This window comes from Maniola jurtina, chromosome 6, assembly GCF_905333055.1.
Source record: "Maniola jurtina chromosome 6, ilManJurt1.1, whole genome shotgun sequence".
Taxonomy (NCBI): Eukaryota; Metazoa; Arthropoda; class Insecta; order Lepidoptera; family Nymphalidae; genus Maniola; species Maniola jurtina.
Window position 1 is genome coordinate 12,742,926 of NC_060034.1, and position 24,200 is coordinate 12,767,125.

The following is a 24,200-nucleotide window of genomic DNA, read 5'->3' on the forward strand; positions in this document are numbered from 1 at the left end:
TACTCTAGAGTAACGGACATAACATAGCAAGCAGGTTACTGAGAATCGATGGAGAGAGCAGTGCTTGTGTCTATACGAGATCAAATCAAAAATGACGAGTTTTACTCATCATATCGAGCGAGTACCTAATATAAATTAAATAACATCTTGATAACATTTTCTTCGCAAAGAAGAAATTTCTGATAAATAAATATATTCGTTTCATTCAATAAAAACCTTTTAACAGATTGAAATGGAAACACTCCGAAAAGAGCAAATACATTATGGGATTACGGGCGGTATTTGTTTTGTCGTATTAATATTATTTATTAATATCGCAAATGTAAATTTTATCGTTGATCGGATACTTACTGTAATTAAATATTGAAATATTATCTGATTTATGTAAACAGGTTGATATTGTGTAATTGTTATTATTTTAACTAGGTGACCAATCATGTAAACATGTGTTACACCTCAATAGCTGAACGGACTGAAATTCGAAAGGTCGGCGTTCAAACCCCACCCGTTGCATTATTGTCGTACCTACTCCTAGCACAAGCTTTACGTCCTGATATGGAAAGGAGAATATTACTCATCATAAACATGGCTAATATTCTTTAAAAAAATACTATGTTTTTTGGATATTTTATTTGGTTTTGTCAAAGTATTTTAGCAACATGATGTATTATTCTACATACATGTTGTATTGATCTAAAGGGTCTAGAGAACCGATGGATAGGATCAATAATGTAGCATTTTTGCCACTACTTCGAAAAAATACTGTTGAAGTCATTGTAACCTGAAATTTGTTTTGTTAGCATTAAACCTGACCACTTCACCAAGGTCCTATTGTTATAGATGTATTGAGTCAATATCGTAATTCTACGTAGATAATAATATAATAATTTGTATCATGCCGCCCTGTGTAGAGTCCCTTAGATTTAGAGACAATGATTTATCGATAACTTGGGACGTATTTATTTTGCACTTTCGAAAATTTCCCTCGGCTGATAGAAAAATATTATAAGATATATTTTACAAAGCTTAAGCAAACCCAATTAAATTACAAACATTATAATATGATGGCAGCAATTTCATTCGCAGGGAATCCCTCCTTGATTCTCCGGGTTAAAAAGTAGCATCCGTCCGTCTCGGGGATGCAAGCTATCTGTGTGTTAAATAAATATGAGTGCAATTTAGTCCACGTGGATTTACGTTTTTAAAAAACCCGTTGAAATTCTTCGATTTTCCGGGATGATAAACAGCTTGTCTCTGCTTATAATGTAAACTGTCTCTTTAGCAAATTTCGTCAAAATCGGTAAAGCAAAATGGGCTGTAAAAAAGGAATAAACCGGGCAACACATTTTTGCGTTTGCATGCCTGAGTGATCTCCATAATATTCTCAGCGGTGAAGTCTGCCAATACGCACTTAGCCAGCGTGGCCGACAATGACCTTAAACCCTTTTCCGGCAATGGGTGGGATGATGATGATGATACGTGATGCTAATCCTTACACTACTAAAACATGGACTAAAGATTTATTTTCTTTAATCATCGTATTCATTTAGGTAAGTATAACCTTTGTACACAAGTGAATCAAAGTAGGTACACGAAATACTAGCTGGTACTATTGTGTGTGCCTAGCCCATCAGGTCCAAAACGTCAAGATGACTGATTACTTCCCGAAAATCTAGGTTACGGTTGTTCGAATTTGTGTTTTGGAATGAGGACGCAGGAAATTCCAAGGTACTAATTTATTCCACCGACATTCAACCAGTAAGATCTGGTAGATTAAAAGCGTTGTGTACATTTTAATAATACATTTTGTTACTTTTTAGACTTTTGGGTGCCAACGGAATCCTATTACTGAGCCTCCCCTGTCCGTCCGTCCGTCCCTCTCTCAGCGGGGTGTATCTCGTGAACCGTAATAGGTAGAGAGTTAAAATTTTTCACAGTAGGTATGTGTATTGCCGCCATAACAACAACATAAAAATTTTAAACCAACACACTTTCGTATTTATGTATAATAAATAATATAAAGTTATGATATATTTATTAAATAACCTTGCCTTAATTAGTAAACGGTTGGGTATGGGAAGGTGAGGTATAGACATTGAGGTGTTATTAGTTCAATGGGTATAGAATATAGATGGCTCTTGACTGAGACGGCTCGTGGGGTAGAGTGCGGTTTGCAGGAAGATGACAGCGACGTTGAATTCCTTGATTTTTACGTCAACTGTCACTCTCTAACAACCCGTGCTGTATACTCATAACTTAGGTATAAAACTCCCGGTAAAAATGTGTCCTGTCCCGTCATTTGTCATCTCTTGACGGCTTGTAATAGTCTGAGGGCTACCGCGGCGCACAGATAATGACGTCATTAAGAGACAGGGGGGAAATAAGTGGTGAAAGTTTTTGTGGCTAAACGTTGGATGATTTCTGTTTCATAATATTTTTAACCGACTTCAAAAAAGAAAGAGTTTCTCAATTCGTCGGAATCTTTTTTTTTTTTTAATGATGTTCCCCGATAACTCAAAGACGCCCAGACCGATTTGGATTTTTTTATTTATTTAAAAGGGTATACATCCCATATAAATTTGGTGAAGATCTGATGAATATCTTCGGAGATGGTGCGCAGAACTCCTCAATGGATAAGAGCAAATTGCTCGCGATCAGTGTTATAACTTAGTAAACGGTAGCGTTTTAACTGGGCACAGCATATTATAGTATCACTGTACTATAACTAATTTAACAACTAATAATAATTTGTTTCACATTATTTATAGTATAAGAAGCTAAACAATGTTTTCAGTGATCATACATTATTTCAAAGATTGAGAACTTCGCAGTAAGCTCTCAGCCAGATTAACTTTTGTCAGTTGAAATCCAAAGAGTGTCGGTAAGGAATATTTTATTAGATCTTTATTGAACCTTTTCGCGGTGAAATCTGAAACAAAGGTACTGTGGCAGTCTGAATAACAAAGAACAGGGTCTTTCCCTCCATTTTATTCCTGTCTACCTATAGTGTAACAGAAGAATGGAGTTTTGAGTTATTTTTATCATAATAGAAGATTGACTTATGCAGACCGCTGGATTTATAAAATTAAAATCATGCATAGGCAGTCTCTGTAACTTAGGGAATAAGGAAAAAAACCGGCCAAGTGGGAGTCAGTCTCGCGCACTGAGGGTTCCGTACTCAGGTATTTTTCCAATATTTTGCACAATAAATCAAAAACTATTATACATAAAAATAAATAAATATCTGTTTTAGAATGTGCAGCTAAAGCCCTTTCATATGATATCCAACTTGGTATAGTTATCTTACTTTGAAAATTGAAACACATTTTTTTTTAATTATGTAACCTCAAATTCGCGGTTTTCAGATTTATTTCTGTATTTGTGCTATAAGACCTACCTACCTGCCAAATTTCATGATTCTAGGTCAACGGGAAGTACCCTATAGGTTTCTTGACAGACACGACGGACAGACAGATAGGCAGACAGACAGACAGACAGACAACAAAATGATCCTATAAGGGTTTCGTTTTTCCTTTTGAGGTACGGAACCCTAAAAATTCGACTACTTCGAATTCAAAGCAACGCCCTCGAGGAACAAAATATCCCTTGTAACACAAATAACTATTTGATACCATGTTTGATACCTACTCCAGATATTGCAAACTATTTCAGTTATATTTTGTCAACAATATTAAGTCATTAGCCCATCTGGTAAGCTTTACGGGAGAGCTCTCGCAGATAAGAGCCCTCAGCATAACGACTACGCTGGCCGGTTGATACGTGATAACGCGTACGTTTCCGCTCATCAGATCTCCACACTAGAATATATAAACAACGTAGCAAATGGAGCCAGAACATTTCGTTATCTACAATAGAAAATTTTGTCAGTTGAGCTATAATTTAACATAAGCCTCAATAGCTCAACGGTTATAGAAGCGGCCTGAAATCCGAAAGGTCGGCGGTTCAAACTCACCCGTTGGACTATTGTCGTACTACAAGTTTCACGCTTAGTTGGAGGGGAAAGGGGAATGTTAGTCATGATTAAAATGGCATGCCCGCGACTTCGTTCGCGTGGTATAGTTTTTTTAAAACCCCGTAAGAACTCTTTCATTTTCGGGGATAAAAAGGTATGATCTATCTCCATTCTTTTAAGCCAAATCCGTCCAGTAGTTTTTGCGTGAAAGAGTAACAAACATACACACATACACATAAACTTTCGCCTTTATAATCTCTCTTTTGCTAGCACGGTCCATACTTTTATCAAATTTTGACAGAGATAGCTTGCAAGTTGCAACCGATGAAAGTCTTTTTGTACCGGAAAATCAAAGAATTCTCACTCACTTTATTTTCCTAAACCTAAATCCACACTGAAGAAGTCGTGGGCATTATCTATTAATAGTCATTATATACTTTTTGAATTTGGTTTACGGACCAAAATGTTTGTGGGATCAAGATGTAATCAAAGAAGAGAATTATCTTGAAGATACAGATACTTCATCGACGACGGTATTACCGGGACTCTACTACGTATTTGAAAAAAAAAAGATTCCGACGAATTGAGAACCTCCTCCTTTTTTGGAAGTCGGTTAAAAATGTATTTAGTGTGCGCACTCAGTTTGTACGACCAGTAAGTATTCATACGTATAAAACAAATTTGTATCAAAAGTGCGGTTAACCTAAAGCTGAAACTATATTTTCTCACCACGTTTTTACCCCTATTCGTATGAAGTATCAAGGTTATCAAACAAACAGCAAATAACAATGGATAGCCAACAAAATTTTATGGCAGCAGTGTCATAAAAAATGATCCGGGTAATAATGTCGCATACACTTGGAAAATGTAATTTTCTGTTACACGAGGGCTACGGCATTGTGGCATAAGCGACGAGCGATAACTAAACCAAGCGGCTCGATTGCGGTAGAATGACAGCTACAATTTCACAATCGCAATCCTCTCTCGTTGGTTGATGCTCGCTACTATTGGCTACAATGTATTGCTGCAACAAGAATATCATAAAATCAGCCAATCACAACGTTGCAACTAACCACACGACCACTAAATTGATAGGTCTAACGTCTAGTATCCTTTACCAGAGAGAACATTATGAAGGGGATAACAGTAACATTTATCCCAATAATGACAGTTTTAGTTTAGTTAAGAGAATATTTACAACAGAATTAGCTACAATGTTGTTAAAGAAGTGAAAGATTTTTTTGCACTGACAATTGATGGACCAAGAGCCAATGCATGCCAAACAATCGTTATTTTATAAAGGATGAAAGTTTCGTTGGCCTTTAATAATGAGAAAATTTTTCACTAGAGAATTACCTCAAAAGCAACTGTAATACTCACTCGCTTGGTATGGCTCTGGGATTTCACCCTTAAATATAGATTTACGATAACTAGCCCTAATTCGCACGAGCATTAAAAGAGCGTTGCGCTGAAAATACAAATTGCGGGTTAAAAAAGCGTTGACGTGTGAACAGATACTTGGGAATGCATTTGTTCTATTTGAACGCTTTTTTAAAGTCCGTTGCGAATGAGGCCTTATTGATTTAGCATCTTCCTAATCGCTTTCTGCGCCGCTTATGGTAACGCCAATAGCCGGGGCCTCGGGTTAGAGCTTTCCGGAGTTGGGAAACTTTGCGTCCCGTTTCATAAAGGATATCGCAAAGTGTCATCGCCGATCGCCAGTGTTAAGCCAGAAGACAATCAATCACGCTTTGTTTGTTCATCCTCTTACTATAAGTGGAACAGGGATTATTTCAGGAATTTGCCTTTCAGACAAGATACTTGATGTTATGTGCCATCTATAATAGCTTTGATCACACTTTTAGACGTTTAAAAGTGAGCTATATTGCTGTTTGAGAGCTATCATCATCATCATCATAATCATGATCAACCCATTGCCAGCCCACTACTAAGCATGGGTTTTGTTTCAGAATGTGAAGGGTTCAGGCCATAGTCTGCCACGCTGGTCCAGTGTGAATTGACAGACTACCAGAGCTATAACGGCATAACGACATCCTTAAGACGATAGACCCCATCAGAAAATTCCATCAATCATGATTGATTATGAGCAGTAAAATATCCAGATATTTAACATTAAAACATGTGCTCAAAACTTCGTAATCTTGTTTCTCCTTGACCATTCTACCACAGAACAGTGAAAAACCGTAAATATTGGCATCCTTATGTGGTCAACATCCAATCTACTCGCACAAAATGTTTTTGCTCAACGTTTCTGATACGAACAGCTAAGTGTGGTTTGCCCTTCCGGCGTTCGTGTTTCCTGCCACGTTTAAGGCTATCGTTGTCAACGATCCCCCGTCGATTTCCTACGTATGATATTATTGTTCTTATCTCTATCTGCCCTGGTTCGTGCATTCTCGGTTCCTAGATCGGTACATTTGTGATAACCAATTGAAATTGCTGTGATTGGCTGAATTTACCATGTTCTTGCTGCGACAGTGAGTTTTAGCCACTAGCGGAACAATGTTAGCCGGTCAGAAATGATTGCAATTAGTCAACCTGTTTGACGTCCGTGTTCTGTTTTCGATTACAAAAAAGAAAAAATTGTTGTTGCAATCATCAATTTTAGCAAATAGTGAAAGAGAGTCGGCCAATCAGAGGTCACAACTACCGTCACACTTTCTGTCACACTATGGCAGTAGGCATACCGAGTAATGAAAACAATTTTTAAATTCTGTCTAGGAAGTAGTAGGGTTGCCACCTGCCTCTTTTTGATTTACAGGCTACCACCATCAAAAATACGGGGTTTAGATTTGAAGAAATTTGAAAATTTGAAGTATTTAAAGAAATAGGCGGTGGTTCTCTCTGAAATGCATGGAAAGCCTATTTAGATATTTTAGTTTATTTGTAAGTTTTGTATTTTTTCTCCGTATGTTGCCGTGTCTTGATTAGTGAACTGTGTTTGCAATGTGGTTTTAAATAAAAGATTTATTTATTTAAATAGCTTTTAAAAACTCTTAAGTTTTGTAAAGCAAAATGTTATACATTTCATGCATACAATCTTTTCATTTTAACTTAAAATTACATTTAATTTGTAATTCCACCTTCACAGTATCAATACTATGGCCGTAGCCAGGAATCGATTGCGGGAGAGGTTTTATCAGGGCCGGAACTGAATCCTGTCATGAGGAAAAAAACATTCGCTCAACTTTATGGGCTAATTACCTGGTTAGTGAAATTTCACCTTTCAATTTGTCAGTGAGATAAAATACAACAATAAAAAAGCGCGAGCGCAGTGAGCGTAAGTGTTTTTGGTTCAATACAGAAAAAATTAAAGTGAAAGGGAAACGAGTTTAGCCATAGCAAGATTATATTTTTAAAGCTTCCTATCCATACTAATATTACGAATACGACAGTATATCTATTTGCCTATCTACCCTTTCACGGCCCATCTTCTTTACCAAAATTTTGGTACTTACTATTCAGAGGTAACTTGCATCCCAGACATTTTTTTTTAGGCGGCTTTTTAGCCCGGAAAATCCCCCACGGAATTTTTTAAAATCTAAATTCATGCAAACGAAATTGCGGAGTTTACACCAAGTAATACAAATTCAAAGCGCGAGTGAAGTGAGCGCGAAATGTTTGATATATTTCCAAAAAAAATTGGTAAGCAAATGCAAGAAATAGTGTAAGTATTATTTTAGGCTTAGGTTTTTGACGGATTCCCAGGCGCAGTCGCCATTTCTAAATTTCTGGTCTGAGGGGAGGCTTCGGTCATGGCTAGTTATATGGTTACTATGGCCCTAACGGCCAAGAAATTAGACTGCATCATCACTTACCACTAGAAAAGATTAAAGTCACGGGCTAACTTGTATAAAAAAAGGCTTACATCCTCAAACCAAGCCCCGCTGCCTTGGCTACGACCATGATCAATATCGAGTGGGTTTCGGCTACGCATTGCCGCAAAAGGAAAATATTCTTTCTACTGGACATAACGTCAGTGTTTGATTTCGCCAGCCAGGTTTCTGTATCCCGAAATACGGGGTAACCAGTAAAATACGGGGCCTCTGGCAACCCTATTCGGAAAACACTGTCACATTCAAGTTAATGTCAAATATTTTGTTTTCAATTACAGAAAGCTGCATCAATCATTATTACAATATTTTCTTTGTTGTGATTGGCTGAATTTTTGAGTTTGAGCCAATAAACAGACTGTTTGCCAATTAAACGTCATAACAATATAAATGCCAGAAAGTTTAACCAAATAAAACAAACTTAATGAGAACCTAGTGAGAATGCAAACGGCACACAATTTATAATACATATTATGTTAGTCGTATATAATAGATATTATAGTAGTCGTTCACTTTGGTAATAGTCAGATTGTCATCAGTAAAATTGATATTGGTTGATGTATCGTAAATTATTGTTTCGGTGACAAATATTTTTATTATCTATTTATCTTTGAACAGAATGGAATAGAATGAAATGGAATGGAATACAATGATAAATTTTTATTCCTGTAAACTTCAAAGTGTTTTTGGATGGTCAGACAAATTTACCACTGGTTCGGAATGCCGTTCCTACGTTTTCTAGGGTTTCGTACCTCAAAATGAAAAACGGAACTCTTATAGGATCACTTTGTTGTCTATCTGTCTGTCTGTCGTGTGTGTCAAGAAAACCTCTAGGGTACCCGTTGACTCAAAACCATGAAATTTGGCAGGTAACCTAACTGCGTAATTTTGGGTAGTTTTTTTAATCGATAAAGAAAGTTTGCGACATTGTTCAATAAAAAATTTGGATTCCAACTCCTCAATCCTGATGTTGCAGGGGACCTGACTACTAAAGCTAATGGGATTTAAAAAGTGTCGATTATTAATTGATATTGAAGGTATAGGATGCTGTAAGAAATTGCATTCCTAAATCCTGGTGATCCCTCGGGATTTGAAAAGGATCATCCGTTTAAATATTCTTACGTGATACAGAAACAAGTTGCATCCCGGGGACGGGCTATTACGGAGAGGCAACTTTTGTTCTGGGAAATGAAAGGATCGGGATTTTTAAAAACCTAAATCCACGCGAGCGAAGCTGTGGGCATTAGCTAGTTGTAAATATATTTAAAAGCTACTATAAGATAATAGATAAGGTACTTATTTCCTTATATTTTTATTGTATGGCAGCGCGCGTATGTATGTATATTTTTATTATAATATTATAATAAAAATTATAATATTAAAGCTGTGCGTATTGCGTGAGGAATAGGTTGCAAGAGAGTTGCAACTTGCAGGGTTTGATGCATGCGCTATTGCCAGCAAACATGAGACATATTTTTATCTACAGGCAACGTCTGAGTAGGTAACGCATACGTCTAACGCAAGTTGAAATGTACCAGTGTATTTAGTTAGACCTATCGACAAGTTTGGAGTTGGGTGCAGTCTAAATGTGGCCCGTGTGTTTAGACTGTCAGTTTCTGTCAGTTTCACGTGTCGTCCCCCGCACTTCACCACCCCGCTTGCACAAATCGAGACAGCACGAAATTTTCAAGATTTCTGGGTGTAATTTCTGGTTTTCGTAGTTCCCACACAATTATAACAATATAAAATATATAACGATAATTTTTTTACTACATAATATTCATTAAATTTTCTAGGTCTGTGGTTTTTCCAAATTTCATTAAATTGCTCCATTGTCTAGAAAAACGAGCACAAAGTTGGGCCTTTTTTTAAAGAAAAATACAAATCTTTGAGCCCCTGTAATTTTAAAACTACATATTTTTAGAAAAATCTAAAACACCACAGACACAGATATTAGTTTCTAGACTATGTCTGCAAAATTTCATGGACTTTGGTTGCTTAATATTCAAATGAAATGGGAACTACGATTGTATGGAGTAAGTGATGGAGAGAGTCCTGTAAACTTAAGTTATAAGTTATAACATTATAGGTATAGGTATTTTCTATATGGTAGATAGCGGATACATACCATGATTAATTTGGTTTGGTTTGGTGGTGGTCGTGGTATGTACCCGTTATTGATATAAAATGTCGTTAAACCACAAAATGAGCTTAAATCGCTAGATATTTTCCAGGCAAGCGCGCTCCATTCTAAACCTTATCATTGCCTTTTTAAAGCATGATTCTCATGCCTAAGCCTATTTTGCAACAAAAAAAAAAACAGTTATAATAAAATCAACATTTTACTCAAAATACTCGTATCACAACATTTTCGATTAAACTTCCTTTATCAATTTCATTAAAACATGAATTTAGTTGGGAAAATGAAAAGTGAGCAAAAGCAAAGTGAATGCGAACAGCGAGTGACTGCAGGCGAAGTTTGCTACACCTAACTTTCTTATTAAAAATTTTTGGTTTTAAAATTTTTCGTAGTTAATAGAATTTTTAACATGATCGTTATAAATGTAAGAGATTTTGCATTTGAGACTTAAAGTTAAGCTGCTTTTAGAATTTTATTGAAGTACTTGTAAATTAAATAAATAATAAAGGTTTATTTTTTTAGATCCCAACTTTCTTTGACCTAAAATCATACTAACCCGAACATACAGTGCCATAATACTTTCTTGAGCCATTTGCTTAGCGATTAAAAAGTTGAGAGAAGCGATGTCGTTCTGATAGTGCTGAATGCAATTTTTTTTAAATGTTTTATCGATAGCGTAAAATATCACTACCCATAATAATTATAAATGCAAAAGTGTGGTTGTTTGTTGGTTAATTTGTTTGTCTTTTAACCACGTTATAACGTGATTTACGACGTGATTTTTTGCATAAGTATAGGTAGTTAAAAGGAGGAGTGATATAGGCTACTACTTATCTCGGGATATCAAAGAGTTTCCACGTAATTTTTTAAACTTACATGCATGCGGACGAAGTCGCGGGTATCAGTTAGTAGTAAATGAAATATGCGCCTAATTATTAATTAATTAAGTTTGATATTTAGGTATGTATAACTTGTGTATGTTTTATTACGAAAACAGTAAAAAAGGCGCCTAGCTACTTACGTCGGTCTCCGAATTCAAGGTTTTCGAGCTCATCTCATCTCACGACCCTTGTTTTGTCAACAGCGGGCCGTGATGCAGATTACTCTTATTAAATAAAGTAAGTCGTGGAATAATAAATGAATCCCGCCGAGTTCGTAAGTATTTTGTGTTAGAAAAATCTTTATATTATGCAACTTGAATAAAATAGGCTTGGAATACGAAATTACAAACTTCTAATGAATTAGAAATGAAAAAATCGCGCGGTGTTCTTTCGTGCCTTTGGCTTGGTCTTTTACTTATCCATAAATTACTGCGAAAGTGTGTCCGTCTCTTTTTCGTACCTACTTATGTTGATTATAATAAAAGCAATAATTTTACCTCACAAAATATAATGAAAATTGCTCTACACAAGATCGATAGAACTCCCGCGAAACGCGTATGCCACACTGTTATACTTAGTATAAGTAGCATTTTTAGATCCTCATCAATCGATAGATGTCCATAGCGGGATATAGATCTTTTGTAGAAACTTCCACAGTCCACACGCTACTCTTTCTCGTTTGATGTTGTCTGTCCACCTAGTGGGGGTCTTCCAACGCTGCGCTTACCTACCTGTGAAAGGTCGCTTTTCTAACACCTTAGGAACGCAACATCTATCGGTTTTTTCAAATTAAGTGTCCTGCCCATTGCCACTATTTACGTAAGATATGCCTACCTACTTACTTCAAAAAACCGGCCAACTGCGAGTCAGACTCGTGCACCGAGGGTTCCGTACTCGGCTATTTTACCTGTCATTTTGCACGATAAATCAAAAACTATTATGCTTAAAAATAAATAAAAATCTGTTTTAGAACGTACAAGTAAAGCCCTTTGGAATATTTATCTTACTTTGAAAATTAAAACACATTTTACTGTGATGTAACCACAAATTCAAGGTTTTTAGATTTATTCCTTTACTTGTGCTATAAGACCCACCTACCTGCCAAATTTCATAATTCTAGGTCAACGGGAAGTACCAAATAGGTTTTCTTGAGAGACACGACGGACGGACGGACGGACGGACAGACAGACAGATAGACAGACATACAGACAACAAAGTGATCCTATAAGGGTTCCGTTTTTCCTTTTGAGGTACGGAAACTTTAAAATCATCCTTTCTCAAAGTTGCTTATATCCTGACAACAGTATATGAATTGACCTTGTACAGTACACCCAATCATTTTATAGAACACTTATTATAATTGGGAGAAGGTTGTTTTGTGGCATCAGCATTTTTGTCGCCCACTGGGACTCGAGTACTTGGGACGCATTTACTTCGCTGTGAAGTTTGCGTCGGGACCGTTAAGAAAAGCGTTCGCTTGGTAGGTATATTAAATTTTATGGATCAGGCGTTTTATGATCTATAACGCGTGAGTGTTGGATCAAGAATCTATGAGTACTTACGTTTTGATAATAATAATATCGTTCATCGCAAAAGCCGGGCATTTTTTAGAATCACGACCGTTTTGGCGTAGCTTGGCGTAGGTGTGCGCGCCACTTTTACCTTAGGGTTGATTTTCTGCTTGATCCATTTGAAATATATTTATTACATTATCTGAGTGGATAATGTTTTTAAAACCCCTGAAAACTCTTTGATTTTTCGGGATAAAAAGTAGTCTACATTAGTTTCCGGGATGCAAGCTATCTTTGTACCAAAAAGATGAAAATCCGCGACTTGGCCCACGTGGATTAAGTTTTTAAAAATTTCACGAGAACTCTGATTTTCCGGGACAAAAAGAAAGCTTTGATCGTCTATGGGGGTCAAGTTATCTCTGTACTCATTGGTTTTCCTCACTGAAAAATGGAATGGTTATGGAAAACTCTCAGGCATGCAGGTTTCGTGACGATATTTTTCTTCACCGTTAAAGCAGGTGATACTTAATTACTTAACGCACATACTTCCAAAGAGTTAGAGAAGCTTGCCTGGGATCAAACCCCAGACCCCTCCCAATATAATAAACCGACGTCTTAACCACAAGACTATCGCCGCTCTCTCCTTTTACATAATAATATTATGAAGGTAGACGATAATGCCTTCTATCTTATTGTCAAATACCTTTGACTAAACATCCGTTGGAGTAGCAATTATTTTTAGTTTATGAGGACGATTTTATAGGCATTAGCTATGTTATAATGTATTTACGCAAATCAACAAATTCATCCTTTTAGTTTGTAATTTACGTTACCACATATTTCAGAGCCGCTTAAAGTTACATCAACGTTCATTACACGGTTGTAAAGCATTTAAATTTAACTCTAACCATTAGTGTTGCCATAATTTAAATGTGTAAGGACTTAAGGAGTTTGTAGACGCTAACTATGTATTTACAATGCGAGATAAGGCGGTGCCGTTGTTTTATGGTACGAAGGAAGTCTTTAGGCTACGATGTGGTGGGCGAACGTCGTTTTGCAGTTGTGTTATACTCGATACATACGATCGTTTTGGTGTGAATCGACCTTAGCGAGCGAACTGATTGCTATTTATATTATGTGTAATATAGATAAACTAGCTGATGCCCGCGACTTCTCGTGCACATAGGATTTTAAAAATCCCGTGGGGACTCATTTATTTCCGGGATAAAATTTAGCCTGTGTGTTAATTCAATCCGTCCAGTAGTTTTTGCGCGAAAGAGTAACAAACATCCATCCCTACATATACACAAAATTTCGCGTTTATAATATTAGTAGGATGGATCGTAAAATCTTTTTGCTACACAAACAAGAATCTACACTTTTCACTACCCTAGAGCCTGGCACTTATTTAGCTCAACGACTAAGACTAGTCGTTCAGGGCCGCCAGTGTATTGGGCACAATGCCCATTAATGACCATTTACGGAGGAAGGTGTATAATTCCCACTATTATTATTCGTACAATTTGTAAAGTTATAGTATATTTATATTTCTTTGTTTTCATCTCCATGCATTCTACTTCTGTACCAAACAGATGATACCCGTAACTTCATCCACGTGAGTTTAAGTTTTTATAAGGATCCCATGGAAACTCTTTGATTTGCCGAAATAAAAAATACCTATGTCTCACTGATATGCAAGCTATCCGAGTAACAAATTTCGTCAAAATCAGTTAAGTATACGGATGGACCGTGAAAAGCTAGCAGAGAAACAGATAGACCGACTGACAAACAGATAAAAATACTAGTATTTATATCTGTTTGTCAGTCAGTTATAATAGTATTAATATGGTATGATATAGATTATCATTGGTAAAGAAATATTTTATAAGTACACACTTTTATTAAATTTTAAATCTGGGTTGGTTAATTTATATGGCAGTGTGTATCGAGCTGCCTGAACTGTAGGAGGAAAATGTTTGATAAGCATTACGTACTGTCTTTTGACCCTAACGTAACTTTAATTACTATTTCAACTATTTACCTATAAGTAGAACGAATCCATTGAACGTATAGTACACGACAGGTTGAGATGGCAATCGGGGTATGAGGTGGGGGGACGCCTCGCCCTTGGCCAGTTTTTTCGGGTTGTGCCACAGCTTATTCCGGCGGGGCTTCTTCTGCTTGAGGCTTTCTGGCTTTAATCCTCAAATGGAGTAAGCGCCAGGATAATTAACTCTTAGGTATAAAGTCATATGTGGCAGAACTTACAAAATCGATCCAGCTTCAGATATAATGGTTAAACTATCGTAAAAGTACACATTTTCACATGTTAGGATATTTTTTGACCCGGAAAATCAAACAGTTTTTACCGAGATTTTTAAAAACCTATAACCATGCCAATGAAGTTACGTACATTTTCTATTTAGGTAGTACAAATCAGTAATTTGCATCCCGGGGATGGATATAGGCTACTTTTACCTCGGAAAATTGAAAAAAGTCGTGGGGATTATCTAGTGTATCTATAATTTGAAAGAAAAATATGAAGCAAACACAAGTTTTGTGTTAGTATTGTTATCCTTGCCTTGTCGTTGTTTGCTTCAAACTTTGTATGTATCTACCTACTCTCTCCATCCATTGTCAAAGAACTTAAGTTTTATATTCGTTACACGGATTTTGTCGGCGGCAATTCGACTTGGCACGCTGTCCCGTGCTTTTAACGAATCGCCTGCCAAGCTTGAATTGTGGCCTTTTCGGCAATCGTCGTATACATAATCCTATGATAAAATATAGCTTATAGCTCGAAATAAATATATTCTATCTTAGACTGCATCATCACTTACCACCAAGTGAGATTGCAGTGAAGGGCTAACTTGTATCTGAATAAAATAAAATAAAATTGTTTGAAAGATGTTTTTATTTGACATCAATGGTAGTTCACTTTGTACAATGGAGTCGATTCTGATGTTTGCTCTAAACTAAATTTAGAGCATATGCATCTTTTTCTTTTTAATATTGCTGAAAAGGAAGAATAATGAATTTTAAATTAAGGACTAAATATTAGTGCTACGCCATATTAAATGAAGAATAGGCTCACGACTTGTACCTATAGTTATACGCGACAGGTTAAGATGGCAATCGGAGAATGAGGCTGGGTACGCGCCGGACACCCGCACGTCACCCGCACTCACCCACAGCGGGTTAACGCGGGGGCTTTGTGGGTGTGTGGGGCGTCCCCACCCTGGTTGCCATCTCAACCTGTCGCGCAATATACCTGCCTACCTATAGTCACGAGGCTTTGAAGTTCTAAATTAAATTAAGTTTGTCTATCCTTTTCTTCCTTTTCTTATTACATAAATAAGAAAAAAATGCGAATACTCTGCAGAGAACCAGTACTATATTTACTAAGATGTTACCGTACGGTAAGTTAATCGGTAGTTTAAAAGCTACAGTGTGATTGGTAGAGTGTAGACACTCTCTCATTATTGGCTGAAGCGCATTCTTACAGAAGGAATACCAATAAATTCAGCCAGTCAAAGCAATAGAAAGTGTAGCAATGATTTATGGAGTTTTTCCGCAATTGACCAGAAGAATATAATCACTACGACATCGACAGTACAGCTACATTTCATCCAAGAGCTACATGCTATTTCATCCAAGAGCTACATGCTATTTCATCCAAGAGCTACATGCTATTTCATCCAAGAGCTACATGCTATTTCATCCAAGAGCTACATGCTATTTCATCCAAGAGCTACATGCTATTTCATCCAAGAGCTACATGCTATTTCATCCAAGAGCTACATACTATTTCATCTACAAAAAATTATAAAGCCAAGAAAACTTTCGGCTACTGGTAGTCTTTTTAGGATTCCGTACCTCAAAAGGAAAAACGGAACCCTTATAGGATCACTTCGTTGTCTGTCTGTCCGTCGTGTCTATCAAAAAACCTATGGGGTACTTCCCGTTGACCTAGAATCATGAAAGGCAGATAGGTAGGTCTTATAGCACAAATACAGGAATAAATCTGAAAACCGCGAATTTGGGTTACATCATTTAAAAAAAAATTAAAACGTGTTTCAACTTTCAAAGTAAGATAACTATACCGATTGGAGTATCATATGAAAGAGTTTTACCTGTATATTCTACAACAGATTTTTTTTGTTTTTTTTTTTTTGCTTGGCTGCAATCAGGCTTGCTGGCAAGTAAAGACGCGGCTTAGATCCAGCGAACTTGCCTAGAAGATACCTATTAACTGTTGACTTGAGTTGTAGCACAGGTCATAGTTACGTTTAGTCCAGTATACCTATCTATATTATGTATAGTATGTACTTATATGCAAAAATTTAGAGCGCGCAATTTTCTTTCATAATATCTCTACAAAATTGCAAAGTGATATTTTCAGTAGCGGAGGTGTAGATAGGTAGTGCAAAAAAATTAATTAACTCCGCCGAGAGTGACAAGCCAATTAAATTGCTAAGTGCCGAGCGGAGTTGTGTACGTTTATCACGGTAGGCGCGCCATTTGTCAGTGTTCACGACAGTTTATCATGATCAACGCATTGCTGGCCCACTACTGAGTACGGGTCTCCTCTCAGTATGAAAAGGGTGCAATTCTGTTAGTACACTCCAATAAAGCTCACGAGTTTCAGAAGTTGAGGCCTTATGACTCTCACTGACTACAAGGTAAATGTCAAATTAGGACCTTGAAAGTCAATCACCTTAGACCTTTCCAGTCACCGACTTTAAGCATAAGAAAGCTCTCACTCTTAACCTAGACAAAAGTATTCCTTGGGAACGTTTATCGATCCTCCAAGCTAGTGAACGATTTATTAATCTAAAGGTTGGTAAGTAATTTGCAGGTTGGATCATTTCGATAGCAATTCCTTTAACGTTCAATCGTAGATCGTAATGAAAGTAAAACCTTTTAGAATAAACCAATACCTAGGGCTTATTTTTAGACGAAATGGTAGTCTATTTAGTGTATAAGCAAGCAAATAGCACTATACTTGTAAGTCTCGTAAGTCTTGTAAGTCTTGTAAGTCGTAAAAGAAAATTAACTGTTATACGTGAAAATACATAATTAATTCACAAACTTACCTTATAGGTGCTTAAAAACATTTTCACGTCTTGACTGTGCGGTGCGCTTAGCACGAGTTCGACAACGTTGAAAGGTTTCGAGTATGGAATTAAATATTGACAAGCTCTTTTGTTTTAAGGAGTTTGTCAATATTTCTACAGTGACCACTAGCTTGGCCACTCTTGCTCGAGTCGCACTTCGATTGGTCGGTTTTTGAACTAGACTGCATTGCAAACATAGAAATTATATTACAACACATCATATCGTCTAGTTTGAGTTTCACCTAGAATTAAACAAACGGGTGGGTGACAGTTGACGTAACGAATCAACGAATTCAACGCTACTGTTACCTTCCACAATCCGCACCTAACGTTATGGACCTTCTATCCCATCCTTCTATCCTTCTATCCCAGTCTAATGATGACGAAATGTATTCGAGTAGGTACGATTATCATCATCATCATCAGCCTGTAGACGTCCACTGTTGGATATAGGTCTTTCCTAAAGAGCATCACCACACCCGGTCCTCAGCCTTCCTCATCCAGCCACTTTATATCATCAGTCCATTGTGCTCTGTGCTGGAGGGTGCCCCACACTACGCGGTCACCACTCAGGGGGTACGATACTCGAAATCTATCGATGTTGTCGAGATATTTAAACTTGTACTAGGGGTACAGGAGGATCGTGCAAGTTCGTGTATGCTAAATGGATGCGCGAGTGAAAATATGACCTCGAGTGCACCGCTCGAGATAATTGCTGTAAACTCGTCTAATGAGGATTGTACACGGCGGGGGCTTCGCGATTTGTTTTACGACGTTTAGTTGCCGTTTTGCATAATTAATTCGCAAGTTGCAACTTAATGCAGTAAGTTGAACTGGTTTAATCTTAACTTGTTTATGTACTTAATATCGCTAAGTCGGAAAAAATCAAATTGGGCAGCCATAGATACAGGCCCACTTACACAAGACAGTTAAATTGATTTAGTTGAATTTTGTAATTCTAGCATTTTAACTGTCATGAGTTATAACTATATGATATAATAATACATATTCATATAACACAAGCTGTGATAGCCTAGTGGTTAGAACGTCCGCCTACTAATCGGAGGTCGGGGGTTCGATCCCGGGCACGCACCACTAACTTTTCAGTTATGTGCGTTTTAAGCAATTAAATATCACTTGCTTTAACGGTGAAGGAAAACATCGTGAGGAAACCTGCATGCCTGAGAGTTCTCCATGTTCTCAAAGGTGTGTGAAGTCTGCCAATCCGCATTGGGCCAGCGTGGCAGACTATGGCCTAAACCCTTCTCATTCTGAGAGGAGACCCGTACTCAGTAGTGGGGCGGAAATGGGTTGATCATGATATAACACAACAGTTAGGAATCTTCGGTGATAATTCCGACCAGTACAAATCATATTAGGGATTTTCGGCTCCTAATTCGCGTGGAATTCGCGTTTAGGGATCTTGTTGTTTCTTAATAAAACGTAGAGCAGTTCAACACACGTCCATTTTATTCCGGTGCAAAACACAGAGACAGAGGGCACAATACATTTTTGGCAGATTAAATATGATACTGACACATATTAAATACTATGAACAATATGATTAGGTAGATAAAAAAGTTTAGTGATGTAAAAATACTAAACAACGACTAAACTAGACTCATGTGATTAGTCAAAATAAGCCCAACTAGTTTGAAACTCACTCACACAGGCTCACTTTGATACTAGGGCTTGGCTTGTTCAAAGGGTCTGTGCTTGCTTGTGTCATTACGCGGCACGTAATGCTGCGAGCTTCACGGTTCGCGGCCTACACGGAGTGCTGTGAAGGAGGTCGAGGTGAGGGTGGCTCCGGATCATCTCCCGACAGTTTCTTACACTATACTGTAATTACTCACTGTCCTTTTAAACACTAGGATTTCAACCGGTGTGTTCGTATTAATCTCCTTTTGATGGCCATATTGTGTACCTATTATCAAAAAATATTAAAATAATATCAAAGGAAACCAACAATAAACAGCTTATAAAAAGTATACTGGCGCAGTGTCATAAAAATATCTGAATAAAGCTTGACACACTGCGTGGTAATAATTTTCTGTAACTTTCCAAAGTTCGGAAACTTTCCGTCATGTCACAAAGGATATCATAAAGTGCCATCGCCGGTCTCCAGTGTTGAAGGCAAAAAACAATCAATCATTCATTGTTTGTACAATGTCTCCCACAAAGTAGTATTGGATCAATTTTTGAAATATGCCTTTAATAATAATATTTATTTTAGGGATAGCCTTTTCAGGAATAGAACCTAAGCATGAGAAAAAAAAGTATAGGTACTACTCGTATCTTCAAAATGCAAGAGTAAAAAAATAATGTGTTACAATTTGCGGGCACCTCGTATATTAACATAATATTGGCACAAAATACAATATAAAATTTTGCGAAAGTAAATTGAACAACAGGTATGCCCACTGCATGCTGATGCAAGGTCGTATAATATAAAGAGGCGGGTTTTTGTTCAATCCATACAAAACTATCAAGCGCCGCTGTCCTGCGGCTGACCGCAACACGTATGTCTGTGCCAGACAGGCTACGGCATGCGGCATTGAAAAATTATAACCAAATTTTATTTTCGTTCGTATATGTAATACGTTTATAACCAATCCATCACCGACACACTGACGATACCGAGGACGAGTCTCCTCTCAAAATGAGAAGGATTTAGGTCATAGATGTGTGAGGGTGGCAGCCTTCCTACACCTTTGAAAACTTACAGGCATGCATGTTTCCTCAACCCTCACGATGTTTTCCTTCACCGTTAAAGCAAGAGATATTTAATTTTCACCTCACTAGCTCAAAAAGTACGCCTTTGTTGTCTAAAACCAGTGAGCAAAAATCGTTTTGGCTCACTCAATGAGAAAAAGTGTTGTCTCAAAAGTTCAAACAAACACAGACTTACTAATAAAAAAAAACTTCACCATAAATAATAGAGCTATACAATAGTAATGAAGAACAAACATGTAAACACAATTTCGTCGTACAATTAACCCGAGCAATGAACCCATAACACAACAGAAGCGTTTGAACCGTAAGTTCAGTTTACACACGCCGTAAATGGGTTATAAAGTAGAGCTATCAAAACTAATGTAAAATGTGGAACTGGAAATGCAAAGCATTTTTCTTTATTTCAGAGAGAAAATAAATCTACGTTACGTTTTAATTTGTTGATATTGAATTGGGGAAATGTAAGAGACCAGAATTCTTTTACATTAGTCATTACACGGGCTCAAGGATTTGGAAGGAAGGAATCTTTAAGCACATAACATTAAAACTGGATAATGATCTGGTAGATATTCTAGATAATCTCTCCTATAGTACTAATACTCCCCTTTCCCTCCAACTAAGCGAAAAGCTTGTGCTACGTGTAGGTACGACAGGGGTATAAGGGTCTCTTCATATAATAATCAAGGGGTACGAAAATAGTGCAACCGGTGGGGTTTGAATTGGTGACGTTTTGTCGGTTTCAACGACAGAGACAACGCTCTACAAAACCGGTATCTCTTTCTAAAGGTTGATATTTCCTTCCGGGTACTGTACGTTTGTATAGGAGCGATGGGGAGTGTGCCAGGGAAACTTCTTTTAAAACGGAATTTCAAACGATATTTTCTAGAAAAATAACCATCAAGTTAGTATAAAAATTTAAAAAACAGTGACACATTTTGTCAGATTTTGGATAGAAGAAATTCACGATGCTAAACTCGGTTAATAGTAGCTCTGTTGACCAAGTTACAATGGACAATATTTCGCAGGATGCACATTTTGTCAGTTGGTAGTTTCACATGAGCGAACGCGAACCACTTTCTAACACTATTATGTACCTTGCATTTATCGCATGCGATAAATTTTAGTTCATTAGTGCAGCTTATTACCTACCTCTTATAACTTACCTTATATTTATGTCAAAAGTTTAGTGACTATTATACTTAAGTACATCATTTCTTTTTACTTTTCAAACAACTTAAAATTATTACTACAGATAATCATAAATGACTATCGGTAGTAAAATTTTCTAATAATATAGTAAAAAATTAAGTAATATAATAATATTTGAATATTGGATAGATACCTAGTAGTCAGATTGCACTCAGCTACGTTTGAAACTTTTAATTATTACATATAGTAGTTAAAATCTGGCTGTTTCTTTGATAGGTATTATCAATATATTGCTATTGCTTTCTACCACTCCATGTGGAAAAGAATAGCACTAGATTTAGACCAGTCATTTTAGTTTTGTGTAGAAATATTGTAAAAAGTAAAACACTATTCTTACGTCTTTGCTTTAACCATGTTATCACTAGATCTTAAGTGACAATTATAATATAAATAGAAATGATCTTAGATGGTAATATAATCACGTGTAAAAGTGTCTCACTTTCTTATGACACCCGGATTAGCTTAGCAATGTTGCTAAAACTAAAAATCAAAATCTTTTTTTTTTTTGTGGTAAAGCGAGAATTTAATCTAAAGTCTTCTTCCAGTGCTACTGAAAAATTGTCTAAACGCAAGTCGAGCGATATGAGAATAGTCGTAGACCGCAGTAATGCTGTACCGCGGGCGGTAATGCCAGCCGGTCGGCCATTTTAGCTCAATGGCCCACGCTGCCAATATCACCGGAAAATGCAGTTTATGTCCCCCTGCATACATGTGTTCTTCTGCGCTAAATCATTTTGTGACTCCATTTTTAGAACAGAAAAGTTTGAATAAATATTGGATAGAATCAGGCGTTACTTTGCGGAAGTTCATGTTTAGCAAGAAACAGTTAAAAATTATTTTGCTATAATCCGCCAACAGGATAAATCTGTATGGTCAAACATGCAGTTACAAGCTAAGCACCGCTTACCTCCCCAACCAAGCAATAAAGCCAAGTTCCCAAGCAAGCACTGCCACCACCATTCACATGCAACACCACACAAGACTTTTCCACTACTCTCGACGCACGTTTCGCCCCGACACCGGAGCATCCTCAGGAGATTTCGACTTTACAATGCTGTATTGTCAACTTGACAATACAGCATTGTAAATTGCACTGAGTTCATGTCCAAAGTTAAATTCCACTAGGTACCTTAGTAGACATATTTTATTCATGTTCTGAGGTGACTTCGTATTTTTTCTAATTTTTATTCGACATTAGCTGATACCCGCGACTTCGTTCGCGTGGATGAAGGTTTTTTAAATTCCCGTGCGAACTCTTTGATTTTCCGGGATAAAAAGTAGCCTATGTGCTAATCCAGGGTATAATCTATCTCCATTCTAAATTTCAGCCCAATCCGTCCAGTAGTTTTTGCGTGAAGGAGTAACAACACACACACACACACACACACACACACACACACACACACACACACACACACACACACACACACACACACACACACACACACACACACACACACACACACACACATACAAACTTTCTCCTTTATAATATTATAGTGTGATTTATCTCCCAAATAACACAAATTTTGTTAAAGTATTAAAAATATCTATGTGAAGCGATTCCCTCGAATTCAGACCCAAAAATTATATGATCCATATAAACCTAACAAAACGGTGTTTGATATTAAATAGTGTTAAAATTTATTGCTCTCACTCTTTTGTACTATAATATTATGAAATGGAAAGGTTTTGTTTGATTGCAATCGATATACTCTGAAGCTACCCTACCGATTTTAATAATTCTTTCATCATTAGAAAGCTACTTTGTCCAGAAGTCTTCTTCTTTATGTGCCTCTCCATTACTGAAGGTCAGTAGTCAGTTTTTTAAACTTCTCCTTGTCCATGGCTAGCCGGAATAGTTCTCCTACTGTTTTTATGCCAGTCCACTCCCTTATGTTACGTAGCCATGACTTCTTCCTTCTTCCCACCCCTCTTTTTCCAGCAATTTTTCCCATCATAATTATCTGCAGCAGGCGGTACCTATCGTGTCGCAAAATATGGCCCAGGTACGAGATCTTACGCTGCTTGATGGTTTTAACTAACTCGGTCTTCTTCTGCATCCTGGCAAGAACCTCAGCGTTAGACACCTTAGCCGTCCAGCTTATGTGAAGCATCCTGCGATACGTCCACATTTCAAATTTCAAATTGTCCAGAAGTAACATAGGTAAATTATGTGCGTTTATCAAATTGCACTCGAGAAAAGTCAGATGGAAATAGTTTTGTATAATAATGATTTTGTATATTTCACATATTATTTTGTTTTATTTAAAGCTGTCTCAGCGTTGAAGCATGGTTATGCGTTTAGAGCTTGTTAAAGTTGTAAATATGGCTCGTAGCGACATAGCGTCCATATATTTTTGTTTGCGTGTTCTCTCCTAGTTTTGCAGCGTTGTATTGTCTACGTGAAATTATATTGAGATAATAGATAACGTTTATGGCATAATTTCGTTGGTCGTACGACTTGAATTATACAGACGTTCGTAATATGGCAGTAACGTATAACAATTTGTTGGCATTTTAAACTATGTAGTGTACTTTTCTTTTTTATTCGACATGATAATTAAATGGTTAGAGAGCTTAAAAGAAAAGCTTCCTTTTCCTATCCACCTTTTTCGTAGACAGAGGTTTTTCTGAGCTACTGAAGGATTAGTAATGTAATAAATCATTTATACGCTGTATTTATTATAAATACATATTTGCGGTGATTTCGGTTTACTTGTTTTAACTACGGAACCCTAAAAAGCCAAAAGTAACTTAGGTATTGATTTTGGGCAAC

The 24,200-nt window shown here is 37.0% G+C and overlaps 1 long non-coding RNA gene across 1 annotated transcript; it reads left to right on the top strand.

Moving 5' to 3' along the window:
- Positions 1-1,579: 1,579 nt before the first annotated feature.
- LOC123865879 lies at positions 1,580-23,387 on the top strand. Its single transcript, XR_006796062.1, has 2 exons — positions 1,580-1,616; positions 23,197-23,387. It is a non-coding gene; the product is annotated as an uncharacterized LOC123865879 (long non-coding RNA).
- Positions 23,388-24,200: the final 813 nt, after the last annotated feature.